Source organism: Lytechinus variegatus, chromosome 19 (genome assembly GCF_018143015.1).
Source record: "Lytechinus variegatus isolate NC3 chromosome 19, Lvar_3.0, whole genome shotgun sequence".
Classification (NCBI taxonomy): domain Eukaryota; kingdom Metazoa; phylum Echinodermata; class Echinoidea; order Temnopleuroida; family Toxopneustidae; genus Lytechinus; species Lytechinus variegatus.
Window position 1 is genome coordinate 19629522 of NC_054758.1, and position 12757 is coordinate 19642278.

Genomic DNA, 12757 nt, shown 5'->3' on the forward strand with positions numbered 1-12757 from the left:
GGGACCTGATCCGAACCATGCAGAGACTACTATGAATTCATTTCCTCCCCTTTCCCTTTCGCAATTTGCTTCAAAGTGCTTTGCTGTCCTTCTTTTAAAACTTCCTTCATTTAAAACTTTACACAGTTCTTCTTCCCAGCTTCCCGGTTCTAATGAACGAACATTCAAAGGGAAGTCTCATCTGGAACCAAGAATAAAGATATAATTTTATCCACACCAGAGAAGTATTGAAACAACAAAAGGTGGGAATCAAACCGATGCTGTTTTAATACTAATGGTGTTACGCCAGAACGAAACTGGTGTTGTTTAGCACTTCTCTGGTGTATTCCGGGCTGGTGTTAAATCAACACCAGAGTTTTTGCAGTTCATTTTTTTAATATTCTACGTGAGTTCTTATTAAAGTGTTTTCTGTATTTCAATCTTAACACACCCGGCTTTTTCTATTGCATCCCAGAAGGTAATTAGGCTGATTATGTTTTCCATTGTGCAGTGTAGTATACTGTGACGGTTTAATAGGAACTCTAATCCCTTAGCGTAAAGCCTTAAGCCGCCATGAACAATGACACAAGTTGATTATCCGATGGTGGTTGTTGTCTGTAGTCCGCACGAACAATCACACATAATCGAGTAGTCTTTTGCTTGCTTTGAAATTTATGTGAACTTCTTTTTCTATTTACAAACAAGAGAGTATTAGTATTGATTTGATCATTTCGATTGATTTTTTTCGCAGGATTGGCATCTTTGCACCCGGGGGCGGGGGGGCAGTCAAATATATTGCTGTACACATCCGTGACCATGAAGAAGAAGAAGAAGAAGAAAAAACGTGTTTAAAGGAGGTTTTTTTCAGTTTTGGACGCGGGCCGCGCGTGCACTTGTTAAGGGTATCAAAAACACCGAATTTCAAAAGTAAGGGTTGTTTTGAAAGACCGGTCAATGGTCAATCGGAGGGTCAAACGTATTTAGGGTATGCTCTTTCCCCAAACCTTTTCCTCCTCGTTTCTGAAAAGTGTACAGGTTCTTCCCGATTGTGGTATTTTAACCCTAACTGCACGGGGGTATGCAATATCTATTGATATAATTTTGTCTATATTTAAATAAACGGTTAGCAAGAAGACAAAACTTGTTTAGGAGTCATATTCTGGCGACATCCTAGGGGCTAAAATGCGTAAATGAAGCTCGCGGAACACTTGTTTAGGGGGTGTTTGGAAGTAACTTGGCCACGCATGTGTACAGTAATACATTTTACTGCCCCCGGGGCTTTGCACGCCCTAAGTCCCGTCTGCTGCAAACACCTCGCTCGACCTGGGAGTCTGACTGTGGAGCCTATGACACCATGTATACTGAAGGTCCTTTCAAATGGAAACATCAAGTCTTATATGTGCTAGTCTTTGCGTGGAGACCCACTTGTTGATCAAAGTTTCACTCGGGGTATGTGCCTGCAGACTTCCTAAAGTCGGTAAGTGGATGTGGGTTTGCTATCTTGCTTTTGAATATATCAACTCAATCAATGCTTCATTGCCACTATTTTATTCTCTTATTACATTCACAATGATCACTACTTCCTTTCCTTTTCGTGTTTGTACGTTAGTCTGTGTTTCTTCATTTTCGCTGATCATTATGTTCATTCCTCTTTTCACTACCATTGCTCATCATTTCTCGTTTTCTTTTTTAACCCAATGCCCCCCAGCTCTCTGAAAAGTACGATGTTAAGCTTCTGTCACAACTGATCCACATTCAGTTTGCGACCGCCGGCAACATTTTTTTTCCCGGTATTGCACGATCGTTCGCTTTTGTGTCTTGCGAGTACTCGTAGTCACTGTGGACGATCGCTCATCGCACGAACCCAAGATGGTCATGACTATTTGCATCTGAACTTTGAACGTGTACAAAATCCAAACACGATTTAAAGTACGTGCGATCAGTTCGGTATCAGATCGTAGGACCTGTCGTGCAAGTGCTGTTCATCGTTGCACGAAATGATATGAGAATTCGCCCGATTAAGAAGTCGCACCTATAGTCGGCTGAGGTCCTGAAACACGGATCGTCTGGTCCAGTGGCTATTGCATTGAACTCATAATCGCAAGGTTGTGAGTTCGAATCGCAAATCTGCCATCGTCCCCACATTGATAAAAAGGGCCCAAGAGTGATATCAGCCATTATGACTGATGTTACTGGATGCCGCCAGTATACGATGAGACTGTGCCACAGCCGATCGCAATGCCGTGTTATGAGGCCCCCGGGCCCCCTGTCATATGTATTTCTGTACACACGCGTGACCAAAAAAGGCGTTTAAAGCTGCGTTTTTTTTATCGTTTTGGACGCGGTTCGCGTTTGGACTCGTTAAGGGTATCAAAAACACTGATTTTCAAGAAAAAGGGTGGTTTTGAAAGACTGGTCAATGGTCAATTACGGGGTCAAACATATTAAGAGTAAAGACTAGTCAAACGTGTTTAGGTTATGTTTTTGTCTCCTACCTTTTTCCTCGAGGTCATATTTTGGCGACAGCTTGTTAAGGGGCCAAAATGTGTGAATAAAGCCCGCGAAAAACTTGTTTAGGGTTATTTTTGCAAACAGAGAAAAACTCGTCTAGGGGGTGTTTGGAAATTGCTTGGTCACGCATGTGTACAATACTATATTTGACTACCCCCCCCCCTTGGTTAAGGGGTTTTCAGAGTCGCTCTTGCGATCGTTTGCGATCATTTGGTCACAATATATGTTGTACACAATCGCAGCGGTTGTGAGCAGTCGCACAACCAATTGAGAAATGGGCTTTAGATACGATTGATGCCTGTTGCAGTCTGTCGTGCGGCCGAAAAAAAATTTGCAACTGGTCGCAGACCAAGGTGTTTTATGCGTTTATTTTCTTCTCGGTCTGGTCATCCGTCTTTCTTTGTTATGTCGAATCTTTTTTTTCCTTGAATAAATTATAAATTAATAATCATATTTGTGGACCTGTCTCTGTATTGGTGCAAAAATCCACTCTTGTTCACTGCGTGTCCATTCTCGCTTTTATGGCTACATTATGGCCATCATTACTCCTTTTATCTACACCCTTTGTTAGTTCTCTTTTCTCGGTCTGTCCACTCGCTTGTACGTTGCACTCTCTGCAACCGAGATAATATTTGTATGATCAACCTTTTTTTCTATACATGTTTGTTCATTCTCTATGTAGTTTAATCTCTTCACTTTAGTTTTCACAATTTTTCACTGTATTTGATCCTCGCTGTTCTATATCTCGTATATGTTCACTCTTGTGATATGTCTTTGTATATTATTACCCTCGCCTCTCTTAGCGTTGACTATGGCATTTCTGCTGCCCTTTTCTCATTATGTTCTTTCTCTTCAATATACATTTTCATCAAGTTTTATATTCACTCTCTTATCTTGATATATGTGTTCGCTGTATTTTCTTGATATATGCTTGCTTTGTTTTCTTGATATATATATTTGCTCTCTTTTCTTGATATATGTATGTTTGCTCTCTTGTCTTAAAATATATGTTCGTTCCATTTTTTAGATATATATGTTCGCTCTCTTTTCTTGATATATATATATATATATTTATATATATATGTTCGTTCTCTTCTTTTGAGATATATGTTCGCTCTCTTTTAAATATATTACATTTTCACCAACTTTTAATCACTCTCTTTTCTTGATATGTATGTTTGCTCTCTTTTCTTGATACATGTATATGCTTTCTCTGTTTTCTTGATGTATACATTTGCTCTCTTTTCTTGTTATATGTATATTCGCTCTCTTTTCTTTATATGTTCGTTCTCTTTTCTCGATATGCATGTTTGCTCTGTTTTCTTGATATATCTGTATATATATCATGTATATGTTCGCTCTCTTTTCTTGATATATAAATGTTCGTTCTCTTTTCTTGATACATTATGTTCGCTCTTTTTTCTTTATATGTTCGTGCTCAATATATGTTCACTCTCTTTTCTGTATATGTTCGTTCTCTTTTCTTGATATATATGTTAATCGCTTTCTTTTCTTGATGTATATTTGCTCTCTTTTCTTGTTATGTTCCCTCTCTTTTCTTAAAATATATGTTCGCTCCTTTTTCTTGATATTTATATTCGCTCTCTTTTCTTTATATGTTCGCTCTCTTTTCTTAATATACATGTTTGCTCTGTTTTCTTAATATATCTGTATATATATATGCATATGCTCGCTCTCTTTTCTTGATATATAAGTGTTCGTTCTCTTTTCTTGATATGTATATTCGCTCTCTTTTCTTAAAATATATGTTCGCTCCATTTTCTTGATATATATATTCGCTCTCTTTTCTTTATATGTTCGTTCTCTTGTCTTAATATACATGTTTGCTCTGTTTTCTTGATATATCTGTATATATATGTATATGCTCGCTCTCTTTTCTTGATATATATATATTCCTTTTTTCTTAATATATTATGTTCGCTCTCTTTTAATTATGTTACATATTCACCAACTTTTATATTCACTCTATTTTCTTGATATATATGTTCGCTCTCTTTTCTGGATATATATATCTTTCTCTCATATAGGTAAAGGTCGATGTTTGCTATAGCCTTCTTTCCTATACAGTTATATTCAGTTTTCTGTCCTGAATACGCCAGGAGTAGTATACGTTTCCATACATGCAGCTTTTCATTTGATGTTATATATATGTTTTTTTTAGCTTAGCCGGGTAATATAGGAGCGCCTTGAGCACCTAACAAGGTGGATATGTGCGCAATATAAATATCCTATATTATTATTATTATTATTATATTTTTTTCTTAATCTCTTTCAGACTAGGACTAGGGTGACTTGGAGTAGATCACCGGAGAGTAAAGGAATATCATTATTACCCTCAGTATTACAGATGTCTACGGTGCACCATGTACCAGTAAACATGTCCATGGATCTACTTCAATTACATCAATTCCCGTCTGTACTTTGTCAACGTTGCAGTCAATAAAGCTAACAAGAGCGCCATAGACGTCTGCTTGTTATTATTCTCTCTGGAATTATTACAAATGAAAGCTTCCCGTGGACTTTGATCACACATGCATGAGCATCGGTGTGTGTCGGTGGCTCGGTTCCATATAATCGATTTGCATAACGGCTTGTGCTTGGTTCCTATTGGTGGGAGCTCTGGTCACGTGACAAATCTATTATACCTTCCAGTTGTTATTATGAACAGTCAGTCAATAGTACCTATTATATCCCGCCGGAGCGTTGCTATTCTACGGGTATACGTGGTGCTGGCGCGCTAACTGTGTAGAGTTTGAAGTACATGTGCTTTAGCTTAAATTGAGAGAGGTTTCCTGACATAGTCGTGTTCGCTTCGGCAACACATCTAATAAAATTGGAACGATACAGAGAAGATTAGCATGGCCCCTGCGCAAGGATGACACGCAAAATCGTGAAGCGTTCCATATTTTTGCATTTTAGAATAATTATATTTTCATAATTTCCCGAAAACCGGACCAAAAACGGTCAAAAACTAACATTTTTAGCCCGAAAAGTGTCTCTAAATTATTTTTGCATTGTAAGGGTCTGGTAGAAAGGCTAATTTTAGTTTTAATGATGTGCAAGATCTTTCAGCGTTCCATAATTTTGCATTATGAATATTCATATTTTGATAATTACCCGAAATCCGGACCAAAAAAGGTTAAAAACTAATATTTTTAGCCCACAAAACGTCTTTAAATTCAAATGCGTTTTTTTTGCATTGAAAAGGTCTGGTTTAAAGGCTAATGTTATCCTTTATAGAACACAAGATTGTAAAGCGTTCCATAATTTGCATTTGATATATTCATATTTTCATAGTTCCCCCAAATCCGGAACGAAAATGGTTGAAAACTCACATTTTTTAGCCCACAAGAACTCTCCAAATGCTTTTGAACAACGAAAAGGTCGGGTGTAAAGACTAATGTTGTATAGGCCTATATGAAATCAAGTAGTGTGTGTCATTTAGGGATCAAAGAGACACTTGTCCATGTTGTAGACCAACCTAGGATCCATGGGCCTGTATATGTTAATGTCGTCCCCTAACGAACCATATATATATTTTCTGCCTTTCCTGTTGAAACCATGCCTGGAGTCTGATCTATTGCTATTTAGTTAAGATGCCCTGAACACCTCATATTTTATTAGTATGATGAAGATCATACTAATAATTAAAGCTAATTAAAGCCTAGCTTAGCCGGGTAATATAGGAGCGCCTTGAGCACCTAACAAGGTGGATATGTGCGCAATATAAATACCCTATATTATTATTATTATTAAAGAACTTATTGTAAGGTCTCATTTCAATCCCCCAAATCACTTCAAAGATTTAACAGCTGCTCTTGAAGCGCTGGACAAACTGAAAAGCGTGACCCCAACGTGTTTAACCAGTGTCTTTTTAAATGTTTTTTTTCCCTCAAGGTCTCATCTTCCTAAACGTTACTAGAGCAACGAGTGCATTGCTTTCATCATGCAGTCTACCAGTTCATTCCTGTTGCCTGTGTCAAGATCAAGTTCAAGGTCATCTCCAGGGATAGCAACGTGTTTCAAAGTTGAGGAAGAGAACCTACCAGAGATGTAAAGTTCACGACCATCTTTCAACCTACCAACGCATGAATGGATAACTACCAAAGGTCACCGACCTATTTGATGCCAGTTTATAAATTCATTCCGATTTATTTACCTAGGATACTCTCTTCAGTCTTCTTGACAAGAGAGTCATGCACTTGCAAGAGAACTCTCTTCAAGATTAAATAGAGACGGATAGGGGAAAGCAATTGCTGAGGACGATTCTGATACGCTTGAAGGAAGATCTTGCATGATAATTATGAAGGAAATAGTCCCACAGGTTTTCCCTCCAACGTTGCTGGAAGTTGTCAGTAGCTGGGGCTTCTGCATGAGGACCCTACTTTATATACTTAAAAGATTAAGCTATATATTATATACTTCAGTTACAATATCTATTGTATAACTTAAGATATCACATAGCACATCCCGGTAGGATGAAATTCCTCGAATGCTCGAGCGCCCGATCAATTTAGGTAGCCGTGCTAACACGATAAAGCCGGTGTAATAATGATATCATCATGTTAAGCAGAGCCCGCTGGGAGAACAGTTTCCTGAACTGAAGTGGCAACCCTGGGTAAAATATGACATTATTATTATTACATACCAAGTTGAATATTGACTTCCAAAGGCATGCATAATATATTCTTTGCATGTTTGACTCTGTCGGTAATACTCGATAATGCTATCCCTGGAGATACGAATTCAACCTGAGGAGAAAGAAAAAGACTGGAAAGGTTACATTTCAATCTTTCATGAAAGATGTTGGGTTGGGATATGGACTGTTTAGTAAATCATTTAGCTTAAAATTAAATCTTTTGAATACTCTTTGAATGGTTTGGCAACTTGCCATGATAATCATGATCAATCTTCTCGGATGAATTAAAGTATTGTACTCTCGAAAATGGGTTTCATAAATGAAACCTGATGCGTCTTACCGAACACTTCATCGGGTTTTTAATGTACTTATCGGTCTGTTCATTTTAAACATCATACACTGTTTTACCAGCGGACAATTTTAAAACTCTGCACTAAGTGCAGGTATATACGGAATGGAAAAAAGCAGGATTTTCCAGGAAATCTTAACTCATGAAAGTATAGCTGCAAGCCGGTCGATCCTAACCTAAAATGTCATCTTCCTAGTATTGTATTTTTCTTGTGTTTGAATCGCGGTAAAGCATTCCTTATTTCATTATAGTAGGAGTATGAAGAGGAGAATGAATATTGGTAATGATGTGGTTTTGAAATAAGTGAATATGTGTTATAATAGTAATGAGTTTATTACTAAGGTAGGAGTAGTACATGTAGTAGTAGTAGTTGTAGTAGTAGTAAGAGTGGTCATGTTTTTTATATGTGGCTAAAATTGTTATCGATGTTGATGAAATGTTTTGTATAAATGCAAGCAATCGAATTAGAGTGTGATATGTAAATTAAGTATCTGCTTTGTAAAGTTATATTCTTTGCAATGTATTCTGATATCAATAAACGTTTTGAAGAGTTATGGTGTAAAATGCTTCATTATTTTGTTTGTGAGTGTATGTGTATAATATTAAAGTAAATATGTGACCAGGCACCCCCAAAAGTCACCAGGAATGAAATATTAAATAGCTCTTATGAAAGAAGAGATTTGTAAGCTTTATAATGATATATAACTCATTAACAATTGTTAATCTTAACAAGCTCAAGTAAGAGGAGAACGTTCAATACCACGGAACACTCCTTTTGAGAAAAGGGGGAGTAAAAATCACTTGTATATTGAAGAGCACTTACTCTTCCACTACTGTGTATTTTAGACAAAAGGAAGATTAAAAATCAATAGAATTTCAATAGAAAGAATTAATAGATTGCCCCCAAAGCTCACGCACTAATTAGATACATCCTGTCTATTAGTTGGAATAAGTATCGATGTTAAAACTTATATCCTGTTTTTAATTTGTAGGATTTCAAAGAACGATGAATATTCAGGTTTTCGTTAATTAGGATTACAGTTAACTAAAAAAGAGAAACACAGGTCCATTAAAAAACCTAAAATTACACTTTAGGTTTGATTGGTACTTAATTTTTTTTACAGTAAATAGGGGAGAGTATACTCTTTTGAAAACACCAAAATCTTATTTTGAACATTCTGACCAAAATACTTTTAATTGGCTCGAATTGAAAATCGCAGTGCAACTTTTTGTGGGCTTTGTGGTGCGTGATCATTATGCCCACGGAATGATATAACCCGATGATATGTAAATTTAGGGATACACCAACAACAACCTAAAAGTGATCTGGCATTACAAAAAAATAAAATAAAAAACAATGTTAGGTTGCGTGAAACTCCGAGTTGCAATTAAATTTTGATGAACCTGCAGTCAACCTTGTGAGCTTGTATTAAAAGCTCTTCCTGTGAAGGACATCGAGCACTCTATACAAGGGTAGAATTCCCGAAGTAAATATATATGTATATATATATATATATAATTTAGGGGAGAGTATACTCTTTTGAAAACACCAAATAGGGTATTTATATTGCGCACATATCCACCTTGTTAGGTGCTCAAGGCGCTCCTATATTACCTGGCTATATAAGCTAGGCGTTCACAGCGCACACAGCTTTTTAAGGAATTACTTCCTACCGGTACCCACTTACCTCACCTGGGTTGAGTGCAGCACATTGTGGATCAGTTTCTTGCTGAAGGAAATTACGCCATGGCTGGGATTCGAACCCTCGACCCTCTATTTCAAAGTCCGGAAACTAAGTTAAAAATGTTAAATCTTCAAAAACCAATTGGTGATCGTTTAACAAGTACAGCGGTGTATAAAATATTAAACGAGATATTTATTTGTGTTTGTTTTTAAGATTGCTGTGTATTCAAACCAAATATAACCTTTTCATGGTTTAGATTGAAAAAGGTGATTTTTTTGGTTGGGTAAAAAAAAAATCAATGAGTTATCATTGTATTCAAATTGGATTAGTGTAATTATGTACTGTAAATTACGATTTGATTTACAAACTAATTGTTTGTAAAATGCGAACAGGTACGTTGTGGAGAGCAGTTATTATCTTACTGACAATGATGTAAATGCTACCCCTTATCAGTTTGCATAAAACTACAAATAATCAATGATAACAAACAAAGAAAGAAATAGTAAATGTCCGCAGAGCAAATGTCGGTAGAGCAATTGTCGCATTTGAGGGGCGAATATCGGCGGAGCAATTGTCAACGGGGCAAATAACGTCGGATCAAATGACACAGGAGTAATTGTCGGTGGAGCAAATATCGGCAGAGCAATTGTCCGGAACAAGTATAGGCAGAGTAGTTTTCGCATTTTGCGTAGCAATTGTCGGCGGAAAAATTATTGCGTCACGTTTTTGTGTTGCTTAAAAGATAAACTAAAATCATTTGGTCAAACACAGATTTGTTATCAGTCAGATTTACTGTAAATCGTAAAAGGAATAGTCAGATGATATTACTTTTCGAGACTTTTGGGGTTTTGGTCGTGTGGTTGAATGGTTAAAACATTGGACTCATTGTTGTAATGTTGTGAGTTCGAATACCCACTATGCCATTGCCTACATTATACCAAAAAAAGACCCGATTATAATTTCTGTCGTCTGTAAGGTCAGCCACTATCCTCGCATTAGGCATAAATGTTTCATTTGTTATTACTTACATACCAGCTTATACGTCAGCTTGACGTATAACCAACCTGAATACTGGTCTGGTCCGTACAGGAGCTTAATACCTGTGCCATGTGGTGAACCAGTGTCAACCTTTTTACCTTGTTTTATTCCTCATGGATGGTGAGTCCCAACGATCCAGATCCTTTGCCCATGTATGCAACTTCACATTGAGGAAGGATCGAAGGCACACCCTGTAAATTGCCAAGGCTTTCTTTATCATCGGTTAAGTTGAGTGTTCTGATTCCTTTGGAAATTAGAGGATGTCAGAAGTGAGGGTCTTCTTGTGAATGTCTGTTTTTGTCTCTAGGAGGCGCTCTAATTTTCGCTGCATGATATACACGTGTGTGTTGATACACTTGACTGTAAGGACCTGCAGTTATTTTGAGAAATTTTCAATGTACCCCATGTTAATTTGGAATGTATGGTCTGACAACACTTTGGTCATTGTGGTCTTTAGAAAATTAGAATAAGTGAATCCGTCAGTTACAGTTCCACAACACGGTCTTCGATGATTGACATCATTGTGTTCTTCAGCCAATGAAGATGAGTGATATTAAAGCAAAAGACTTTGTTAAAGGTATTGTTTAACTTCGTGAGCAGCAGATTTAAAAAATTCTCAAACCAAGATGAAACATGTGTACAAGTGCATGTATTAGAACTAATAAACCCTGAAAACAACAATTATTGAGAATGAAAAGCTAAAACTACAAGGCAAATCCCGATTTTGTAAATAGGCGTCTTATAGACGCCCAAATAGTACGCATAAGTGTATGGGATGAAATTAAGATGGTGTTTCCGGTCACTTTATACTTCAATTTTTGAAGCACTAAATAATTATTTTCGAATGCAATTTTTTTCTGGGCTTCATTTTTGTAACATATCACAGACACAGGTGACAAGTGTGACCTTCTAGCTCAGATTTTTTAAAAGTCAAACCAATGTTAACCAATCACTTTAAGCCTGAAGATTCAGCTAATAATGTTCCACCCCAGACTAAATCAAGTTCAAGTTTATGGGGGCAAGGCTATGGCTCAGATCAGCTCTTGCAGCTGAAGCTGACCCCTAAAGGAGGATACAAGAACTTGAGGTTAAGCAGCTGAAACTTACTCAAAAAGTTATCAGCTTGACTTGTAGGCAATTAAAGGTTAGACATTGCTAAACTGAAGAGGAAATATAAAGCAGCTTCCATGAAGAAGAGAAGATACATAGGCTTACTTCTACTTCGGGAAACAACATTTGAAACCTCGTGATCAAGACCGGGACAAGATAATCTATATTCCCAGTCAGACATTTTCTATGTTGCCTCTGCCATTAAAGATGGGAGTCGAGTAACATCTATTCCTAAGAGGCCAGAAGAACAGTTACAAAACTGTTTGACGGAAGCTGTAAGTCTAAATATTAACTTTGCCCATTAACGGCGACCCTTTGAGAGTTATTTTGAGTTTAGAACATCTTTTGATATCTTCATTGGAATTCATCACTAGATAATGGTGCTAAGCTTATGAAGCTATTTGTTGTACAGGAGAACCCCAAAAGATCGTCCACTGCTGTATGAAAATGGACCCTACTTCAGGATATGAGAAGGTTAGACTGCTGTTAGAGGAGCGTTTTTACAGTAAATTCAAGATTACCCGATTCTGGATGAAGAAGGTAACAAGTGGGCCTAACTTGAGACCAAGCCGCAGGTCTTGTTTGCATAGGTTTGCTTATGATCTTAGAATCTGCAGCCATACGTGTGAAGCACTTGGAATGATGTCTGAGATTACTATTAAAGAACAAATGAAGATCATAGAGAGATTGCCACAATACATGGCTAAAAATTTTTGAAGGACATTCGTCACCATGATCGTGTACCTTTCATCCATGACGTAGTAGAATTTGTTTCAGATGCCTCTGAAGAGGTATTAAAATGGCCCCGTGTTTTGTGCATTATTAGAGGTAGACATCTCCTTTCAAGACGAGGAACTATGAAATAGAAGACTACTACTTGGAAGAGCCGTGGTGTAGTGGTTCTGACTCTCGCCTTTGTAAACAGAGGTCGTGTGTTCGAATCCCACCATGATCTAGCGTCCTTTGGCAAGGCGTTAATCCACACTTTGCCACTCTCGACCCAGGTGCTAAATGGGTACCCGGTAGGATGCGAAAGATATTGTATGTTTGATTTGCCAGCACAAAAATATGGCTGCGACGAATGCAAGGAATGCTCCCCAGGGAATGGAAATTGTGCACTTTTCGTGCTTGATTGAAATGAATCCGATGACCGTTGTAATAATATGCTGTAACGCGCTTTAGGCCATTCTGGGAAAAGCGCTTTATAAAAATTGGCTATCATTATTATTGTTACTCCTTTTTTCACTACATCTGCAGATGTCAACAAGGACAAGAACAATAAGACTTATAATCAGAATCGTTATTTATGCAAGGCTAAGCACAGTTTAATTGGATGCGACTTATTTAAGAAGATGACTTGAAGATAGATTACAGTTTTTCAAGAAAGCAGGCATCTGGTCAAAGGGCACACGTCAAAGGAGCGTA

At 37.4% G+C, this 12757-nt stretch overlaps 1 long non-coding RNA gene and 1 other non-coding gene across 2 annotated transcripts; both read left to right on the plus strand.

The window, feature by feature from the left end:
- The first annotated feature begins 1236 nt into the window (after nt 1–1236).
- Nucleotides 1237–5421, plus strand: LOC121406175. The gene is made up of 2 exons (XR_005968760.1): nt 1237–1456; nt 4787–5421. It is a non-coding gene; the product is annotated as an uncharacterized LOC121406175 (long non-coding RNA).
- Nucleotides 5315–5421, plus strand: LOC121406394. The gene has a single exon (XR_005968791.1). It is a non-coding gene; the product is annotated as a U6 spliceosomal RNA (small nuclear RNA).
- Nucleotides 5422–12757: the final 7336 nt, after the last annotated feature.